Source organism: Lactuca virosa, chromosome 4, assembly GCF_052849685.1.
Source record: "Lactuca virosa cultivar CGN04683 chromosome 4, Lactuca_virosa_CGN04683_v6, whole genome shotgun sequence".
Classification (NCBI taxonomy): Eukaryota; Viridiplantae; Streptophyta; class Magnoliopsida; order Asterales; family Asteraceae; genus Lactuca; species Lactuca virosa.
The window spans coordinates 147,813,612-147,833,770 of NC_136429.1; the positions used below are offsets into that span (position 1 = coordinate 147,813,612).

General features: G+C 37.5%; 2 long non-coding RNA genes across 2 annotated transcripts; both read right to left on the reverse strand.

The window, feature by feature from the left end:
- Nucleotides 1-484: 484 nt before the first annotated feature.
- Nucleotides 485-882, reverse strand: LOC145103879 (uncharacterized). Its single transcript, XR_013706919.1, has 3 exons — nt 821-882; nt 624-725; nt 485-544 (listed from the first exon to the last, which is right to left on the reverse strand). It is a non-coding gene; the product is annotated as an uncharacterized LOC145103879 (long non-coding RNA).
- A 1,028-nt stretch (nt 883-1,910) lies between these two features.
- On the reverse strand, nt 1,911-2,525 carry LOC145105467 (uncharacterized). Its single transcript, XR_013707319.1, has 3 exons — nt 2,433-2,525; nt 1,997-2,058; nt 1,911-1,933 (listed from the first exon to the last, which is right to left on the reverse strand). It is a non-coding gene; the product is annotated as an uncharacterized LOC145105467 (long non-coding RNA).
- Between the last annotated feature and the right edge of the window lie 17,634 nt (nt 2,526-20,159).

Consider the following 20,159-nt stretch of genomic DNA (forward strand, 5'->3'; position numbering starts at 1 on the left):
ACTTGTTCTAACTTTTGTTCAAGTGTGTCTCCAAGTTTTTCTCTCAACATTGTTAAATAAAAATATTAAAAAAATGAGAGTATGATGCTATAATAAATAAATCAACAGACGTATGTTGCTATTTCTTGCATTTAACCTTAAATTAAATTTAGCATACCTTCTCACATTGTTATTTCCTGAAATTTCCACTTAAAACAAAGCATCATAGGTATAAGTATAAGTAATTAAGTACCTCTCTTTTCAATGGAGGATATCTCCCAAGCCCTGGTGTAACATTAGCTGAAGTTGAAACTATGTCAGCAAGTACACGATGAACCTGTGCTCATTACAATTGATTACAAAAATGAAATTAAAAGAATAATATTAATAAGAGCAAAGGGGAATTAATTAAAAATGAAAAACAAAAGAATTTGTATTTTTTTACCTCATCAACACAGAGACGTGAGGGCTCCTTTGCAAGGTCCAATACACCTTTTATTGTAGAGCGTAATCCTTTCTCTGGAGATATGAGGTAACGTTGATAACCATCTACTTCTAGAACAATCTGATACAAATTTCATTGTCATTATAGAGCAATGAATATAAATTTAAGTGAACAAAAATTAGAGGAAAATATAGTATACCCTCTTCACGTTTTTTATGTCAAAATGTCTATCAAGAGGAAGCTGTTTGATCCTATTAGGAAAGTTACCCTCAAAACTTGCAACAACTTTCCAACCACTTCCCTGAATAACAAGCATTCAAGTAAATAATAATAATAATAATAATAATAATAATAATAATAATAATAATAATAATAATAATAACTACTTGTTATTACCTCCCCAGTCATAATATGTTGAAGAAATTTGTCCTCAAATTCACGACAAAGTTCCAAAGCCATTGATTCCACAAGCCTTACTAACTCATCTTGCACAAGTACCTTCAGAACTACAAAACATATTTAAAACATCACAAGTTCCAAACCCTGAAGCCTGCATGAGTTTTAAAAAACAATACATTGTAAAAATCAATGTATTTTCTTACCCTTGCTTTAGGGAACATAAGCAGTTGTGGAGCACGGAGGACGCCTACGCCCCATTTGGAAGCGACACCTGTCCTATGATCACAACCTTCAAGTGTTCCAGCCGGTACATGATTTGCCACATTGTCATCATTGATGAAGTGTTCTCACAGGTGTCTGTTATTCGTACTTTAAAGAAGGTGACACTGATTCGCTTAGTTGGAGATTGACACTTGACATGGCGAGCCATGTCAACGCTGTTGCCCCTCATCACTAACAGTGATCTGTATGTACAATTATTTACAAAAAAAACATTATTATCTATGTTATGGAATTTGAAATTATGGTATTTGCTTACCCTTCCTTTGAGGAAAGCATGGGTGATCCTTTATAGTTTCCATCATTATCGCATACTAGAGTACCCCCGAAACCCATTGTTGATTCGGAAAGAAGAAGAGTGGAAGTAGGTTGTTCTAGATGAGGTGGTTTTAAGAAAGGCTGTGAACATTCACCCTGTATAAAAAATAAAAATCAAGTAAGCTTATGTATTATTCTTAGCAATATGTATTATTATCTATGAAAGGCATAAAAAGTCAATGATAAAAGACAAGGATAAACAGTAGAGTATAGTACTGCTCGAATCGTTTTTTTACTGTAATCATAGACTAAACTACAATAATGGTCCCTGTGATTTTTGATGTTTACCGTTTTAGTCCAAAACAAAAACATTTTTTTTAGTTTTGGTCCTTGCTCCCCGAGACTTTCTGATTCAGGTACTTATTTCAGAGTTTCATATCGATTTTGGTCCTCATTTCAAGGTTCCAAGGACCAAAATTGATATGGAACCTTGAAATAAGGCCAAAAATTAAAAAAGTTTCAGAGTTTCATATCGATTTTGGTCCGCATTTCATTGTGTTGAGCATATTCACTCTGCAAAATAAATAAATAAATAAACAATGTGAAATAAAAACAACAAATTTTGCAGCCACTCACCAAAGAATCATCAAGATTTCCCTTATCGACTCCAGGCAAATCAATTAATTTCAAAGGAGGAGCTGTAAACCATATGATTAAATTAGCGAACGAAAAGAATAACAAATGAAGACAATTAGCAGTAAATGAAGCAAAATAGGAATGCAGTGGTTGCACATAAAATGGAATTCAAGAGTTACTCATCCACTCTCTGTGACTAAATGAGGGTATTTTGGTCTTTTAATAAAAAAAATGGAATTGAATTCCTTCACCCTCCCCTAGGAATGGTGAAATACATCAAACAAGGAATTAAATTGTATCTCGGATATGTCAAAAACATAGAATTTTTTTTTAAAAATGAAGCAAACAAACAATCAAGCTTAAGTGGTATAAAAAGAATCTGAAGTACTGTGATGCATTTGCCAAATTCTTGATATTTTTAAGGAAACAGACTCACCTGTACTTGTTTTAAGCTTCAAAAATATTTCATCCCGACTCTTGCTTGAAACTTTACTAAGCCTATCCTGTAATGAGTGTCGAAGAGCACCTGTTGGTGGACAAAAAGAGCATTCAAATTCAATAATCACACACACACACACATATATATATATATATATATATATATATATATATATATATATATATATATATATATATATATATATAGAACCCTATTACTAAATGTGTGTGTATGTGTGTGTCGAATTGGCTTAAGCCCTTAAGTATGACATGAGGACTCACTTCCAGACACAAGTTGGTATTTACTATCAATCTGCAGTACAAATGATTTGCTGCTTAAGTTACCATCCCTCTTTAATTCAATAGATATAGGAACGCGAGTTGCACCACCTTCACGAGTTGGCTGCTCGAGTTAATTTGTAAATTGAAATTGTTGAATCATAAAAGTGACCCTCTTGAACTTGAGCTACCGCAGCTCTCAAGGATCCGCAGTCAACCTTCATCAGCAACCTCATCCGAAGTCATCATCAACCGCACTTCTTTTACTTACTAGTTTACTTAGTTTAACTTTATCTACTTTTGTTGTAGTACTCTCTATTGTCTAGTATGCCTTGCATGGCTACTCTTAGAGATTTGATCCAATGTAATTCTTGAGTCTCTATATATAGAGCTCAATCTTTCTTATTAAACATATCTTCTATGCTATCAATTACATCTCTCACTTCTATCTGATTACGCATCTCGAATCTCTCCTTACTCTCAAAGTTCACTTAAACATAACTGAATATTAGTTCTCTTCGGAGCAAGTCATTCGTGACTTAATCACTAAGTTTGATCTCACTTACTAACTTGGTCTGAATGCATTCCATGTTATGAATCAACTTATGCGTATACTTGATATAACACCTGCTGTCATTTATATTTCCTTACATTTCCGCAACTAACTCTCTAATTATCTAACTCGTTAACTTATTATTATTGTTGAGCTTTTAGATCCTTTGAGATAAACTATTCCGCAACTATACTTGTTCTAATGTTTGTTCAAGTGTGTCTCAAGTTTTTCTCTCAACAATTGGTATCAGAGCCATAGTGGTTGCTTTTTGAAAAACAAAACTCTGATTTTCAAAAGGCCTTCTATACCACTGAAGCTCATTTCTTAAAAAAAAAAAAAAAAAAAACTTTTTAAAAAAAAAAGGATAAATGGCACAAGCGTTATCTCTGAATGTTTCCAACAGTGTTGGTGGTTCAAATCGAGCCCCAATATTGGTGGCAAATGAATATCATCATTGGTCTCAGAGAATGGAAATATACTTAAGGAGACTTGGTAGAGATGTATGGCGGTCCGTAGAAGAAGGACCACATGTCCCTGTTCTTACACCAGTTCAAACTGATGGCGCCACAACCAGACTAGGAGGAGGTCAACCAGTCATGAACCGTCCCACTAAAGATGACCTCGATAAAATGGAAAATGATGTTGTTGCTTTTTATGAAATCTCTTGTGGAGTTGCTCCTGACAACTTCGACATTATCATAAACTGCAAATCAGCAAAAGAGATCTGGGAAGTTCTCAAGAATATGTACGAAGACTCAGAACAAGCTCAAGATAAGAAGCTCACAACTGCACTCAATTAGTTCAACAATTTCAAAGCTCATACTGGCGAAAGTTTAGAAGACTCCTCCAAAAGGTTCAACCTGATAGTCACCAAGTTATCGAATGTTGGCACCATCCGCAGTAACCATGAAACAAACCTTCAGTTTCTCAATGGTTTGGGAAGACATTGGACTACTGCTAAGATGATAGTTCAAGGGGATAGAAAGATTCATTCTTTGTCTCTCTACAAGCTCTACGGGGAACTGCAAGCACAAGAATCCACCGTACTCAAAGACTGTGTTAACTTCGGAGGACCACTTGCTCTTATAGCACAAGCTCCACATAATCAATCCTACTCTCCCTCGTATGACACTACTCCACAGTCATACGAAGCCGAATCAGAGTATGATGATGAAGAAGAATTTCAGAAGGCTATTGCTCTTGTTAGTCAACAGTTCAACCGGCTACCACCTCCTTCTTTTCGTAAGAATCCGCAGTTCAACAAACCTCCATTCAACCGTAACTTCAACCCACAGAATAACCACTCTCGATATCCCAAAAGTTCTCATCCACCACCACAATCTCAAAATACTCAACCAAAGGAGGCACCACAGTCCATCCAAACCACTGACTCCGGTACTCCCTCAGAAGACAAAAGTGATGTTGTGATATGTCACAAGTGCAACAAAGAGAATCATTTTGCAAAAGATTGCAAGGAAAATGTAGTGAAAGACAGAGTATTCTACCTAAGAATGGCTCAAGAATTGGAAGAAAAGGAAAAGGGTAGGGCATATGCGGATGATGATGGGTATACAAAGCTGGAAAAGAACTACTGCTACATGGCAAAGGATGGAACTCTAAGCATCGTCGAACAGGTAAAACTCATGATTCAAACTCTAAACTATAGCATGCATGACTGTCAACCCTTCATAGACAATCCTAATGACACATGTGCTGCCGTCCTTACAGACTATAACAAAGCTTTAGATGAGAAGAACATAGCGTCCCATGAGATGTTTCATGTAAGAGGACGACTGGACAACAAAAGACTCAAAATGGCTATGTTAGAAAAGGGCTTAGAGTTAGAAAAAGATGCAAGAATTTTGAGTGAAACACAACTAGAGATAACTTTAAACCAAAGAGATTTAGCTCAGAGTGAGAGTGTACGCTTAAATCTATTAATAGAAAAACTGTTCAATGAAAGTGAAGCTATTGAAAATCTGGTGAATAATGGAACTGTGGACAATACATACAATTGGGGTTGGTCCAATGGATATCCTACCGTAAAGGATTTCTCACCCCGGTTTAACAAAGATCGACTGTGTGTCCCTCCGGACCGAGAATTTCATTTCCCAGTCAATGACAAGACCTTTCCCGAAGATATCAGAACATACTTCGGTAGACTTCATGATCTAAGTAATAACTGTGTCATTGAGGAAATTATGCCTGAGGTTTCGGGTCACACAAGTGATCAAACTCCTATCTGTGGCACAATCTATCCAAATTCTCAGACTTCATCAGTTGTTGATGAAGAAATTATCATAGAGAGTCCCGAAGTCTCACAGGACTTCCCATCTCTGCCCTCAGACCGCAGTGTCTCTCACTGTAGTCATGAGCCGCAGATGTCCCACAAAAGTCCCACTGAAGTCCCAACTCAGTCTTACTCTGCGGTAGTCAAATCATTCTTACTGCAGTCCTCAATAAAAGGCTCTGTGACTCTTCAGCCAATTCATGATGAATTACCCACAGAAAACTTTAAAGTGGGTCAATGCTCTCAAAACCCTGAATCTTCAAGTTCGCATGAATCAAGCCCTCGTTTTCAAAAAATTTCAAAGATTTCCAAGAAACCGCATCTGAACACTAATGACTGCGGTTCTCCAAAAACCTTAGCAAAAAAGGCTTTCAAAGAGGAAATTCGATCCCGAGGCACAAATCGACAAATCTTTTCTAAAAAGAAAAGACATATCAGATTTCCAAAATCTAAGAGTCCAGAAAAGTTTGTTTTCTCTCACTATTTTTCAAAAAACTCTCCCATCAAGGAAACATGCAAAAAGGAATGTACAGTTTCAACAGTCATTCCTAACTCATCTGACACAACCCAAAAGAGTGTAAGGTCTTTTCGAAGCAATGGTTTTCAAATCTATTCCTCAGATGATCCAAAATGGAAGGGTATCTTACCCACTCCAACACTTTTAAAATCACATCAAAATTTTAACAAGTGGAAGGGCATTTTACCAAACCCAACAAAAAGGTCTAAAAAATCTACACATGCTAAATCTTTTTCGAAACAAACTTTTTCAAATTCCAACAGCACCAATGTCAGATCTTACCAACCTCGGACCGGTCACAAGCCTACCTCATCATTTAGACCGCTGACCAAACAAAGTGTCAGAGCAAAAGACAAAATTTCAGCATGTCAATGTCAATGTAGTTGTCAAAATGGGTCATCTCATGTCAAATCTGATCCTTTTCAGAAACCTCGTAATTTTTCTAAAAATCGCAACACTCCAAAAAATCACAAAAATCCAGGACTAGGATTAAAAGTTGACACGAAACCAGTCCCTGCAACCTCGATTCATGCATCATTCAGAAACTCATCTTTTGTCCCAGGCTCCAAACTAGTTTGGATGCCTAAACTAACCGTGTAATTCTCGGGCCTTGTGCAAGGAGGAACAAGAAGAAGAATGCTTAATCGACAGTGCCTGCTCCTTGCACATGACCGAAAGGTTAGAATGCCTTCGGGATTTCAGGCCAATTTGCAACAATTTCCTTGATAAAATTGATCAGTGTTGATCAACTATGTAAGGTAGGCCATCGAGTTGAATTTGATGACCAATTTTGCTATGTAATGACAAGCGATAGGAGCACGTGTCTGATCAAGTACCGATCCGAAGGTACTATGTATCCTCTGGACGTGTCTCTGATCATAGGCAAACCGCAGTTATGCTTCCTATCAAAAGCTGTATCCGAAGTCAGCTGGCTATGGCACCACATGCTAGCTCATCTCAACTTCAGATACATCAACAATTTGGTCACCGGAGAACTAGTTAGAGGTCTTCCAATCCTCAAGTTCAGCAATGATACTCTCTGTCCTGCATGTGAATGTGGAAAGCAATCCAAAGCAAGTCACCATGGTGATTGACTCCTCAATTTCTGAACCACTGGAACTCTTGCACATTGATCTCTGCGGTCCATCTACCGTAGCCAGTCTTCATCACAAGAAATACATACTGGTTATAGTTGTTGACTTCACACAGTTCACCTGGGTCTCTTTCTTAAGACTCAAATCAGAAACTCCGCAGATGTTGATCAATTTTATCAAGGAAATTGAACTTCAGATCAAGTTACCAGTACGACGCATCCGAAGTGATAATGGAACCGAGTTTACTAACCATCTCGTAAATAGTTTCTTGGTTTCAAAGGGCATCACTCACAACTTCTCAGCTCCCTACACACCGCAACAAAATGGGGTAGTAGAACGAAGGAACCGCACTCTAGTAGAAACAGCCAGATCTATGCTCAACTTCGCACACCTTCCTCTCTACTTCAGTGCCGAAGCAGTGGCCACAACTTGCTTTGTACAGAACCGAAGCATTGTGTGAAAACGTCTAAGCAAAACACCGTATGAGGGCCTTAACAACCGCAAGCCAAATGTCTGATTCTTCCATATATTTGGGTGTAGATGTTTCGTAATCAACAACAAAGATCATCTTAATAAATTTGCACCGAAGTCTAATGAAGGCATCTTCCTTGGCTACTCAACAAACAAAGTTGCTTATAGGGTTCTCATTAGACGCACAAGGCTAATAATTAAAAGCTTCGATGTGAAATTTGATGGCTATCACATCCGCAACACCGCTCCATCAACCGAAACCACAACAATCCTAGAAAGTGATATTCCTGCTTCTTCGGGTCCACTAAACCTAGTTGAAGTAAACTATGACGATCTCTTCGACCCTATAGAAACAGCCAAGTTATCCGAAGTTCTTGTGTCCCCAAAAGCTCTACAGTAGCATGCTGACGTATCTGGTCCTACACCGTCCGATGAGGCATAACTGAATACTTCCACCTAGCCGGTTGAGGGGGTAAACTCAACTCCGGACCATACAACAACCATCGAGGTTCCAGTACTAGAAGATGCAGCTCCAATCCCTATTCGCGGAGTATTTCAACCATCAAACGTTTCTTCGGACTTGGATGATGAAAACATAGAGAACATTGACACAAGAACAGACTCAAGGATTATCACACTCCCATCCGCAATCCAGGGGGAACCTTCTCAGGTTCAAGGGGAACTCCCGTCTGCAATCCAGGGGGAACCTTCACCATCTGCCCAAGAAAACTCTAATCCCACCTTTCCAGTTCAAGACAATTCAGCAGGATGTTCTCAAGTCCAGGGGGAACTGCCATCTCCAACCGCAGAGTCTTCCGATATTGAAGACATTCCCTCTATCACAGCTGCTCATCTGCAACCCCGTCTACACGTTTGGACGAAGGACCACCCACCAGGTCAAATCATCGGCAACCCATCCGTAGGTATCCAGACTCGATCTTCCAAGGATTTATGTGATCACTATCACTACGCATCATTTATGTCCTCGGTCGAGCCCCGAACGATCAGAGAAGCATTACTAGAACCAGACTGGATATCTGCAATGCAAGAAGAGCTAGAAGAATTCAAAAGAATCAAAGTATGGTAACTCGTTCCGAAGCCGCAAGGTCACACTATTGTTGGTACTCGATGGGTGTACAAGAATAAGTTGGATGAATCCGGTGAGGTCGTCAGAAACAAGGCAAGGCTAGTTGCCAAGTGATATAGTCAACTTGAAGGTATTGACTATGATGAAACGTATGCTCCGGTGACACGAATGGTAGCCATCCGAATCTTCTTAGCATACGCAGCTCACAAGAACATCAAGGGTCATCAAATGGATGTGAAAAGTGCTTTTCTCAACGGTGAATTAAAAGAGGAGGTTTATCTTCAGCAACCTCCGGGCTTTGAAACTCTTGAATTCCCAGACCACTGCTACAAGCTTGAAAAAGCAGTCTACGGTCTAAAGCAAGCCCCAAGAGCGTGGTAAGAGACTCTCTCTGAATTTCTTGTCTCGTCAGGATACAAAAGAGGAGTGATTGATCCCACTTTATTTAGAAAAGCAAATGGTAATCACCTTATGCTTGTACAAATATATGTGGATGATATCATCTTCGGATCAACTGATCAAAAAATGGTGGATGAATTTGCTAAGCTCATGACCAACAAGTTCCAAATGAGCAGGAATAGAGAGATTAACTTCTTTCTAGGTCTTCAAGTGAAACAAGTCCCTCAAGGGATATTCATCCATCAGGAGAAATACACCACTGAACTGTTAAAGAAATATTCAATGGACAACTGTTCTTCGGCTAAGGTCCCCATGGACTTCGGATATAAGATATCTGCTGATCCCTCAGGCGAATCAGTGGATCACAAGACTTATAGAGGTATAATTGGCTCATTGATGTACCTCACCGCAAGCCGACCAGACATTGTCTTTGCAACAGGTGTATGCGCAAGGTACCAGGCTGACCCAAAAATGTCACACATGACCGCAGCCAAGCAGATTCTAAGATACTTAAAGGGTAGCATGACTCTTGGCTTATAGTACCCCGCAGGGAATGACTTCAGCCTACAAGCATTCAATGATGCGGATCATGTCGGAAGCAGACTAGATTGAAAAAGCACCTTCGGTGGATGTCAATTTCTGGGTGGAAGACTCGTCAGCTGGTCATCAAGAAAACAAAATTGTGTATCACTATCTACCGCAGAAACTGTGACAACCTGAAATTTCTAGCTTGTATAAACGTTCAAATCTATCAATGTTAGACTCGTGTTGCTATCTTTTAGCACTGTTTAGGGTCTATTCTGAGTATTCTGAGACTAGTGCATCAAAGGAATCAGTATTTGGAAGTGTCAGTTTAAGTTCTAAACTACCTAGCAACTGTAAACCTCCTTAAACCCTTCCTAAGGCATCAAAGGACCGTAAACTCTAATGAAAGGTGCATTAGAGACCCTAAACCCTTCCTAAGGCTAAGCATGGTCCCTAGAATCCGATGCCTTTGAATGAAGCCCTTGAAAACCATCATTGTGCAAAGATTTGATGAGTTTACGGTTGGATCTCATTAGAACGTGAACTCCATGACCGTAAGGTCATTAGACCGTGAACACTTGGACCGTGAACACATAGGACCGTAAGCCATATGATCGTGAACACATAGGACCGTAAACCATCTTGACCGTAAACACTTATGGTCATGCCTTTTGGACCGTAAACTCTATAGGGTGGCCATACACCCTAGTTATGCAATCTTACGTGATTGTATCCCTTAAATCCTAGAGTTTCCTAGTCTATAAGGGTGTTACCCTTCTTAATTAGTTGTTTAGACACTAATTACATACACATATATGCCATTATATGTCATTTAGGACCTGTTGTGTCTCGGGAGTTCATTCGTGGAACTTCTCATCCTTACGCGCCTATTCGTTTGAATCACCCACATCAGGTGAGTTCATACCCCGTAATCAATCTTTTAAACTGTTTTAAATGCTTTTAAGGGGGGGGGGGAATACAAGTTGAACACAATGATAATTGTGTAATTGTTTGTTATAAACATTTTCAAAAGATTACTTATGTCATTTATAAGTTGTCAAAACATTTCAAAAACTATTTTAAAGTTATGTTACTTTATAGTTTTACAAAACTCCGTTTTTAAAGTACAAGCATAGCTTAGTAGATAAATGAGTCTTTTCAATAACAGTTCAAGTAAAACATTAGTAAACTATAATAGGTATAGTTTAGGAAGACACTACTCATTACTTCTAGTACAATGAAGCATACAAAGAGTCAGTTCATACATGAGTCAGGACATACTATATGAGAAACAAAACATACTATATGAGAAACAGAACATACCATAACAAGTACAGGGAGGAACATACAATAACAAGTACATAGAGGAACATACTACACTAAGTACCGGGAAAAATCACGTTAATATATCTTTCCGGTTTGTGTTAACTTTAGTACGATTACACGTATCTGGGTTAGCAGACATGAGGTGATAAAATATAATAATATATCTTTCCGGTTTGCGTTAACTTTAGTACGATTACACGTATCTGGGTTAGCAGACACGAGGTGATAAAATATAATAATATATCTTTCCGGTTTGCTTTAACTTTAGTACGATTACACGTATCTGGGTTAGCAGACACGAGGTGATAAAAGATGATAATATATCTTTCCGGGTTTGCGTTAACTTTAGTGCGATTACACGTATCTGGGTTAGCAGGCGCGAGGTGATAGCAATATATTAACTAAGTTGTCTAAACGATAGAACATTGAGTAAACTAAACTAGAAACTAATCCGTAAAAGGTTTAATCCATTTTATTAAACCAGTGTAACTTAAAGGACCTTAAGTGCGAAATCCTATAATACCTTAGTTTATCCATCCGCAATGACAAAAGATCCATCCGCAATGAAGCCTCAATCCGCAATCACATTGATTGAATACTCAAATGTTTCATTAACTCTTGAAACATGATGTGCTATTTAATGATCCTTCATTAAATAAGAAAAACATTCAAAAAAAACATTCCTTGTGTAACATATCACTGTCCCATTTCCACTTTTTGAATAAACCTTGTGTCAGACCTATTTTGGGTATGATGACAAAAAGAACGATTTTCCATATAAAATCCTTTTTTAAACTGTCTCTTCCTATTACCCCAAGATGTCAAATCCGTTACATCTTCCCCTTTTATACAACAGATTAACCCCTCACCACACGTTCTTCAGACGTGATGTTTTAAGGACTGACATTTCATTAAATGATAACCCCTTTTTGGAAAATCTCAAAAAAATAAATTAAACCTTTTCTTATCTGTGGCTGAGATTTCCTCTCCTAATCTAAGAAAACACCCAAACGTTTTTACCTTATCTAATTTCACTTAGGGTAAATTCAATAACCATTTCAAATCCGCCACTATAAAACCCCCTTCTTCTTCTCCAAGAAAGTTTTTACGCTTTCTGAAAAAATCGACAAACTTCTTCTCCTTCATCTTCTTGTACTCTGTTTTCCTGCAACTTTCTTCAAATCTCAAAAATAGTGAAATCCGGTATCTCAAAGAAACATTCCAAGGCATCTGCCTCAGCACACCTAGCTGGTTCAGACTCTGCTTCAAGGAACCAAATGCCAACGATTGCTTCAAGCAATTTTAGGGCTGTGTTCGAAGAGCATTCCTCATATAATGCTCCGATCAAGTTGATGATCAAGTTCCTGTCCAATCACCCACTGTTTGGTCCCTTCGATTCCTTCACAGATGTGGTTCCTCTCTCAACCCTCTTCAAATGTGCCTTCTCTGCATATAGACCCCTCGAAAATCTTCAAGAGGTGCATCTGAATATGGTGAACGATTCTTTGGTTATTCTGACCAAAGAAAAATTCCTCAATGCCATCAACCTGTTAGATCATCCTTCAACCAGGGTTTTCACTCCAAGCATAACAAACATTCTTTCTGCTCTCTACCAAATGGGTTACCAAAAGAATATCAATGACATAGGCGAATTCAAGAAAAATCAGTTGCCTGCGGTGTGGCAGTTCGTTTGCCACTTTGTGATCCGCAGCCTGTCAGGCAGAACTGGAGGCACTGTTAACATGGGTCTCAAGCTACTGGAGTTAGTGTGGAGTATTTTCACTGGCCATGATGTCAACTACGGTCAGATCTTGTGGGATGACTTCTTGCAGTACATTCCTAAAGAACGTCTAAGAGAAAACCCGACCGCGCTCACCTTTGCACGTTTCTGGTCTCTATGCATCTCAGATCTTCATGCGGATGCAGGACTTAGCATGGGCAACGATATCAACCTCTTCATCACCAAAGATCTTAAAAGGTATAATCCCTCTATAGATCAATCTGTTTTTGGACCCATTAGACGGCTACCAGTCCATATTTTGTCCTCCCTTGGACTTGAAACCACTGATGTCACAGACCATATAGAGGCTACGAAAGGTATTGACCCATACCTTCCTACCCCGCCTCTACCGAAACAAACCACATCCACACTCACCATCCCTGGTAGTACCGCAGTCCCATCCTCCACCACTCTATCCAACTTGTCTTTATCAAAAAGACGCAAGCAGTTAGCCTCAGTCCATCAAGGCCCCCGCAACATCACCCAGAAACATGGAACCCCAAAGAAGAAAGATGCTCCCAAACAAACTGAACCATCAAAGAAACGGAAACGAATTGTGTCCTCAGATGACGAATCAACCGAAAATCGAGCTCACTCTCCCTCTATGAGTGATTCTAATGAAGATGCACAACCCATCTCTATCCTCAAGAAAAGAAAGACCAATCCCACAGACCAAATGCGTGACCGGACTGATTCTGCAACCTCTCAAAAGGCTCTGGTAGTCCTTGGGGTGGCCGCAGACCCATTCAATACCACCATCGAATTCCACTCAGACACAGAAAGTGTGTATGTTTCAACTGAACGTGGATACTCACCCCCAGCTCACTCCCAAGAGGATGGAACTGGTTCTCGCCCTAAGGTCTCCAGGGCTTACCGTCTACATTTCTTTTCCCCTGAGGAGTTGAACTCCATTCTTTTGTCTGTAACCCAAACACTGCAAACACCTTCCCAACTGCAGGGCAATTCTTCCGCCCTTGCCAGAACTGAGCCGAGGCCAGACTTGACCACGGGTCAAGGAGACCGAGGAAGCTCAGCAAATCCTACTCTACTTACATCTTTTACAGGTGGTTTATGTTGGATTAATGTCTAAGTCTATAACTATATTTGGTATGTACTTGACCCGACCCGGCATGGACCATTTGGGTTGCATTTCACCGGCACAATTTATATGGATAGTCTTTTGAGAATAGTATATTTATGATTTATATTAATATATTATAAGTTCTAATATATTAATATGGAATCATATTATTTAATTAGTATTGATCAAGAATTAATTTAGAATTAATTAAGTGATCAAAAAGAACTAATTAAATATGGACTCTTATATATATGGAATGGGCCAAGTTCATTTAGGTTGGGCTAAGCTTTCATGGATGGTCCATGGAGCTTTTAACCCATGGATCCTATGTAAATGAAAGGTCATGGGTATTAGGGTTTACATGGATGTAACCCAAATCCTCCATAATATATAAAGGGGTCCTTGGCTCACAAAATTGGCACAAGTGTGTGAAAATAAGAGTGGGCCGATTTTAGTGTGCATATATATTCTCTCAAGTTCTTCCAAGGTGTTTTTGGTGATTTGTGATTCCATTTGAGGCTTCCACACTATTGGGGCTAAGCTCTTAAAGCTTGAAGACATCAAGCTACATTAAAAGGTATGTCATCTAACTAGAACTTTGTAGTATAGGTGCTTCATAATATGCTAGTTAGGATGAAACCTTGGAATAGTTAATATTTGCATGTATAATAGAGAAAACATAGATCCAAGGTTTATAGGGTTGCATGTACACCATAGGAGTGTTAGAATGCTCAAAACCCAACAGTGGTATCAGAGCCATGAGTTGTTTTCTGTTATAATGATGCAAATCTTTTATTTTCAAGTTGAATAAAAAAGGAAAAAAAAAACATGACGTTTGTCAAATTTTAAGATAATTCCTTGTTTTGTGAAAAACGAATTATTTGTAAAATTTGAATCGTTTGTTATATGAATTGAATTAGGTCAAATTTAGTAAAAGATAAAATGATATGATTATTTTATTAGTTTTAAAAGTTTGATCTAAATGTTTTAAGGAGTTACATATTTTGTCATAAAATTTTGGAGCTCAAAAGTTTTTTTTTTAAAGTTGTGATCTTAAGGGTTTTTGAAACTTCCATAAGTTATGGATATGAAAGTTTTTTTTTAAAAAAAAAATTTGATTCAAAGTTTTTATGGAGTTACAAAATTTGGTGTTAATGTTTTAAAGAATTCCATAACTTGTTCTTAAGTTATGGAACATGGAAAGTTTCATCATAAAACACCACTAATTCCATAAGTTATGAAATCCAAAGGTTCTCAAGAATTACAAAACTTGCCCTCAAGTTTTGGAATTTGAGAAAAGTTTTTTATGAAAAAAAGAATTGAATTCTAAAACTCTTGGGTTCATAACTTAAACAATTAATTAAATGGTTTTAATTTTGAGTTTAATAATTGGAATTATGATGTTTTGTTGAATAGTTCAAATTAACTCTTATGGACTTTATTAATAGTTAATTAAAGCGTTTAATTAAAAGAGTATTATTAATCCATAAATATATGGTTTCAGTTTAATTAAATTAAAAGTCTAGTTTAATTAATAGATTAAACCACCAAGTATTTTAAAGTCTAAAATACACCCTTATACTATTATAATATTAAAAGTTTAATATATTATATGTATAAGAGCAAGTCGTCCTACCATTAGTAGGCCTCATTCACGAAGCCGGTCTATAAGGGGGGTATAAGGTTACTGCCTATAAAATGGCAGTTTAATGGGTGTCCACTCTCACTCACCGCTTCCTTGACCGGTGGAGGGTCGTTAGCCGAACAGGTAGGACAAGGACTATAATTCTCCCTTCATTATAAGTATAATGATAAATACTAAGTAACTAAACACTTATAAATTCCCAATCTTAGTTACTTAGGAAAATGTGAATAAGGTGCTAATCCATGAAATTACACTTTGCACTTTGTTTAAACCGTTAGTGGAGCGTGTGTGGTTAACCGGCACACTAACCTGGATTTAACAAAGTAGGCAAAGGGTAACTTAATATTTATCATAGTATCGGTGGAGCTCGTGTGGTTAACCGACACATCGATTGAGGGGTAAATATTAAGGGTACCAAGTATATTTGCATGGTTACTTCACACCTTGTTTTGTGATCCTCGGCATCCCAGTCACAAAACCTGAAGGGCACACTCGAGATTGAAACATGCCATTGAAAAGGTCAATGAATCTCAAAAGATCTAGGAGTTTCAAATCCAAGTAAAAACCTAATTAAATTATTTCGTTTTTCATGGTGGAAATTGGTAAATCGTCATTTACCTACCTTCAACTATTTTATAACTCGGATTACGGCATCCCTCTTCCAGTTATAAATAGGTTGTTGGATCCTAGCCTTAATATTTCATATTGGGTGTTATATTAAGGACTTTAGATCAACTATCTTGAATATCTCCCAAAAGATGTCTAGTTCAGACATCTATGATCTTCCCAAATCTCTTGGAACATTACTTCCTCCACCTCCTCCAATTATTCTCCCTAACCCACAAGTTCAAGGTCACTCAAGCCCTAATGGCAAGCAAGGTCTATGTGTGATCACATCTTAGAGATGAAGTCACATATTGACAAGCCGGGAGAGTTGGGTGTCAAAGTCTTGAGAAAGTTGGATGTTCAATCACTTTCTAAGTCACATAGTGAGTTCCTTTGGGACTACTATGAAACAGACTATGACATGAACCTTAATGATCATATCTATTTTCTTGGTGCTGCTGAATCAGCAATGATTTGGAACGATAGTAAAGCAAATTTGATTAGAAGATCAACTTCCCGAAAACTTTATGGACAGTGACAATGATGACACTGGAAATCCAGAAAGAGCATTCTCTTCCCAATGGAAAGGGATTGGCCATAGTCAACCCGGTTGACCAAATGGTAAAGAGAAAGGCTAAGTCTGAGATAGTCCCATTACCAAAGGGTCCATATGTTTATTTTGCCAAAGGAAGGGGCGTTGATTGCAAAGCTGCAAAATTTACCTATGGATGTTAAAGTCAATAAGTTTGACTCTACATCAGGTAGAGCCCATTATCTAACTCTGTTAAGTTCTATTCTGAGATCCTCATTACATGATGTGACTGGGTCACATGTTGATGTTTTAAGAATCAAAGAATAGAGAGAAATCTTAAAGGAAGTATATGCTGATTCTGATCGCGAAGGTGGATTTCGATCGCATCAGAATTTTGAGCAGTTGCTTAAGAAGTTATGATATATTGCTAAGGAATAGATAACAACAATTTTCCATGTGGATTGTAAGGATAAGTTTTTCCGCAAAGTTTTAAAATAAAAGAAAATTGTTTAATTTTGTTTATTTGAAGTATCCTTACAATGGCATTTGTGGAAAATTGTTGCTTATATGATTCCACTGACAACAATATTGGAAAATGGATTTGATTCTTTCATTTGTGGTAGTATCTAAATTCCACTGAAAAGATGGGAGAGTACTTTAGTATCATGTTTGTGATCATCTTAATGATTTAGAAATCATATCACAATTAGTCCTCTAAAGGTCATCTTAGTGCATTCTTATGACTAAGAAGAGGAGTCATGAATTGTTGAAATGGTTAGATCAGGAAGATGAGTCATACTTCGTTCATAAACAATTCTTAGAGTCATACTCCAAGATTGTAACTTGAGTGACATATCTTAAAGAAAGGCTTAAAACACTTGTCAAATGTAAGAGTAAAAGTGTCCTACTCTTGTACATTTGAAATTGGTAAGTTGTGATGTTTTGGATAAAACAAAGACCAACTAAGGCCAATTGTGTGAAGTGTTTGTCTTGATAAAGAATCCGCACTATCTCTTGAATATTTGGCAAGATAGTCTTATATGTCAAGAGGATAGTGGGAGTCTTAAAGATCCTAAAAAGAATTTCAAGAACTAATCAAGAATAAAACCTGAGGTTCTTCACTAGCACACGACTTGAGGTTTATAACCTATCGTGTTGACATATTCTGTGCCCATTCCAGTTAAAGTTGGCTTTGCATAGGAGTTCTAAAAGTTCTCAATTGGTTGCATAACAACTTGGAAGCAATGGCAGGCCCTGTACTGCCAGGTGGCAAGAAGTTAAGATTGCATAAGTTCAGTCCATATGAGTTTGGATTTGTCATTATCCTTGTCTTGTGACTATGGTTTTGACGATTCACATGGATAAGAACACATACACCATAAAATCTAAGGGTCATAAGGTTTCTCTCCGATTCATGATGGTGAGGAAACACTTCCACCAAGTAGATTTGAAGCAGATGGCAAAAGGTCTAAACAATTGAGACTATGATTATGGCATCCCTTTTCATAGTTCTGAAATTGTTTAGACACACATGCATGCTATCTAAGGAAAGGTGTATGATTTTGATAAAGTTTTATCGAAGCATCTCGTATAAGAAATCTGAACTTTGGTAAGAAAGTCAATAAAGTATTGATTTCTAGAAGTCCAGCTGATTTCTGAGTACATGGCAAAGCTAGTGGGAGCATAAGTGTTATGCTAATAATCATCATGTTAGTGGTTGCATGATAATTATTGTTAGTGTTGCAAGTTAGCAATGTTAATTATAGAAAACAAAAGTTTCAATTCGTGAGGCTACAGGGATTGAAAAAGTTGTTTTGCTATAATTAAGGGAGAGGATATACTTCATTTCAGTTCTAAAGGCTTAGATTGAGACCTTAATCATCTTTTGTCAAGAATATATATATGAATTTCATGTTGGATTGGTTCAACTTAAGGAAATTCTATATATTGCGTTCTCAAAATTTGATTATGATTACGGCATCCCTCTTCATAGTCAAATTTTGAAAACATGGCAAATAAAAATATTGTAGCAAAAGACTGGTCTAGAATCATGTCTTTATGTGAGACATCATGAATCGTGTACCATTTGCTTTGGGTACAGGATCGATTGCATGTGCTATAATATTTGTCATTTCTAAATTTTTCCAAATGCCCAGAGGCATTAAGAAGGGAAAAGGTCTAGAATTGGATATGACTAAAATGATTAAGCAATTGTCGAGGACAATCTGAGGTTTACCAAAGATTGGTTGCTCAAGGACAGTTGGAAGTATAGTGCTAATTTTGGAAGGACCATATTGACATATTCTGAAAAGAGGCATCTCTTATTCAGAAGTGATAGTCAAAATGAGAATATGGAGTTGTCTCCATAGGTGGAAGTTATCTGTGTAAGATTAGAAAACTTAATGCAAGAAGCATGTCCAAAGCAATGTACTTTGAATATGAGACTTAGTTTCCATGGAGTTGATCTCCATTGGAATACCTTATAATGTCTGTTGACAAGTCTTTGTGACTTTGTACATATTCATTACAGGAGGGTCAGTGCATATAAGTTTAAAATCTAAAAAGATTTCGATAAATGATAGGAATTTGAAATTCTCACATTTTTCGATAAGGATTTGGGAGTGTGAAATTAGAATCATTGAAATTATGTTCAATTGGTTTATTTCACAAAGTAAGGATCATAGACAAACATAGAGTGCATACTTGGTGTATGGCAAAGCTATTGTTTAAGAAAAACATAGTGTACATGCTTGGAGCATGGGACAACTAGTGTTTTTAATTCAAGTATAAAATTGATAAAACCGAAACAATGAATAATGAGTAATCAGTATGGTGATAAATAAAAGTGTTTATTTATATTCATAGGGTTTGATACCATATTTGATTCATTTATTCTTGTGTTTCACTTTGCATGTTTTGACTTCCAGAATAACTAAGTCGCTCTTCCTGAATGATTAAGTTATTCAAACCATCCACAGTCGGTCATATGTTGGAAGTAGATATGAATCAAGACTGTCATGGGTTGGTTTGTAGAGGTCCAAGTTGGTGGACAAAGTGGTGCTACAACAGTCATGAGTGCTCATAAGTTCTGAGTATTGGATTCAACCCGCGCTCATTTGAATCACTTCATGGATTTTATCACGAGTGATCATGAGACGATAATATCTTATATTCGTCAAACCTAGAGATATGAGTTGTTACTATGAGTTGGTTATACATTGATTGCACGAAAACGCATTGGTAACTTGATGTTATAAAACGTGCCTTTGTGTATGATTCAACAAGTAGTAGAACAAGCCATATGAGTCGAAGTTTATCCATTCCTTTTACCTTCGGGATAAAAGCGATATCTGTGGGCCCGTCGATGATTTAGCGATGACACATGTGAGTGCTTGGCCAAGCCAGGACTGATTTGATTTGTTCAATCAGTCAGTCATTATAAATCGAAAATCGGGAAACAACAAATGGACAGAGAGAATGATTATAATCCATGTCTCAGTCCATATGATATCTAGAATGGAGGAATATATGATCCCTTAT